General features: G+C 28.6%; 1 pseudogene; it reads right to left on the minus strand.

The window, feature by feature from the left end:
• Window positions 1-232: 232 nt before the first annotated feature.
• LOC111738549 lies at window positions 233-351 on the minus strand (annotated as a pseudogene).
• Between the last annotated feature and the right edge of the window lie 2188 nt (window positions 352-2539).

Below are 2539 nucleotides of genomic sequence, written 5' to 3' on the forward strand. Positions count from 1 at the left end.
TTATTTTTATTTTTTAGACATTCTCATGACTATAAATGATATCTCACTGTTGTTTAATTTACATTTCCCTGATGACTAATGATGTTAAACACCCTTTTCACAAGCTTTGTGACCATTCACATATCCTTTTGTAAAGTCACTAAGTTCTCCCTTATTTTTTTTTTTTTGATTGCTTATCTTTTTATTATTGATTTGTAGGATCTTGTTAGATATTCTTTTTTTTTTTTTTTAACGCCTACATCACCTGATCTTCCCAGGTGGTTTCCCATCCAAGTACTAAACCAGGTCCACCCTGCTTAGCTTCCGAGATCAGATGAGATCGGACACGTTCAGGATAGCATGGCCATAGACTATTCTGAATTTTTTATATTCACATTATTTTGCTACAATTATATTTTCCCAGTTTGTGGCTTGAATATTCATTTTAATGGTGTCTTTTGAGGAGCAGATATTTTTAATTGTAATGAGCTCTAATTTACCTATTTTGTCTTTATGATTAATACCTTCTGTATTCTAACTGCAACAGTTTTGCCTATACCAAGTTAATAAAGATAGTCTCCTAATGTTTTCTTCAAGGACCTTTATGGTTCTGAGTTTCACATTTGCAACTATAACCATCTTAAATTAACATTCATGAGAGGAATGAGGAATGGATTACAGTTCATTTCTAATTGCCCCATCAACATCTGTTAAAAAGAACTTAGTTATCCCTTTTCAAATTGACTTGGTATTTTTATCAAAATTCAATTTGCTATATGTGTGTGTCTATTTATGAAATTCTAGGTTTCTTTCACTAATCAATTGCCTAACATTGTGCTGAAGTTTATAGTCTTGATTGTCATAGCTTTAAGTCTTGAAATCAGGGAGTATAAGTTTTTCAAATTATTTTTTTTTAGTGTAGTTTTGGCTATTCTAGATTCTTTGTATTCTGTGAATTTTAGAATCAGCTTGTTTATTTCTTCCCAAAAAGTCTGCTGGAATTTTGATAAATATTGCTTTGAATTTATATATTGATTAATGGAAAATGAGCAGTATCGGTTCTACCCAACAATAACATTTTCTATTTTTCCATTTTAATATTCTTCAATTTCATTCAGCAATGTCTTATAATGTCAGTGAAGAGCTCTTTTCCATATTTTGTTAGACTTGTTTCTACATCTTTAATGCTTTTTTGATGTTATAAATGCAATCGTTATTTCAATTTTTTACTTCAATTGATCATTGCTATTTTACAGAAATGTAATTGATTATTGTATTCTGATTTTTAATTTGAATATTTGTCTTCTTGACAAATTGATCTTTTTACCAACATAGAATGTCCTTCTTAATCTCTGATAATTCTTTGTCTTGATATTAATATACCATTTGTTTTTTTATATTTAGTATTTACATGGTATATATTTTTATATGTTTTCATATACCTATCTGTGTCTCATGTAAATAGCTCACAACTGGGTCTTGCTTTTAATCTCATCTACAAATCTCTGCCATTTAAGAGAAGCATTTAATCAATTTATATTTAATACGATTATTAATTTTGTTGTTTTAATTTCCCAAATCGGTATTTGTTTTATATTTATTCCATTTGCTTTTGTGTCTTTGCAACTCCTTTCCTGCCTTGTTGGGGGAGAAATGGATATCATTGAAAATTTCCTTTTATTTCATCTATTGATTGTTAAACTATACATTTTATGAATAATTTTAATAGCGAATCTGAATATAATATGCATATTTAAGTTATCATATTTTCTTTCAAATAATAGTACACAAATCAGTATAAACAGCATAAAACTGTATGGTAGTAGTTCATGTACACCCCATCCTTTGCGTTCTTTTTGTCTTTTATTTTACTTCTATACGTGTTAACAATTTCACAACACACTGTTATTATTTTTTCTTTAAACACTTGGTCTTTTAAATAAATATATATAACTAAAACATAAAAAAATCAGAAGAAAAGCTCCTGACTTTCATTTGGTTTCATTCTCTTCAGCCTGAAGAATTTCTATCTGCATTTTATATTGTGAAAGTCACTTGAAGATAAATTATTTTTTCTATCTGAAAATATCATTATGTTGCCTTCCTTTATGAAAAATATTTTTGCCAGATATAAAATTCTAAGTCGACAGGTCTATTTTGTTCTTTCATCACATTCAAGATGTCTTTCTTTTATCTTATAGCTTCCATTATTTGTAACGAGAACTTATCCAACCTCTCTATTGCTGTACACTTGTACATGTGTCTTTCTTCTCTGGCTACTTTTAAGCTCTTTATCTTTGGTTTTTAGGAATTGACTAAAATGTGGTTTTCTTTGTTTATCCTACTTGGATTTACTAAGTGACTTGGATCTTTCATCAATTTTAGAGTATTCTTAACTATTATTTCATCGGCTATTACACCCCATTTTCCTTTTCTTCTCATTTTTAGACTATTTGATATTTTCCCACAGATCTCAGATACTCTTTGCTTTTTTATTACTCTTTTTTTCAATGTAGTTATTTTCTTAGACTATTTCAAATTTACTTAAAGCTTCCTCTGC

Source organism: Pteropus vampyrus, unplaced genomic scaffold (genome assembly GCF_000151845.1).
Source record: "Pteropus vampyrus isolate Shadow unplaced genomic scaffold, Pvam_2.0 Scaffold39, whole genome shotgun sequence".
In the NCBI taxonomy this organism is placed as follows: Eukaryota; Metazoa; Chordata; class Mammalia; order Chiroptera; family Pteropodidae; genus Pteropus; species Pteropus vampyrus.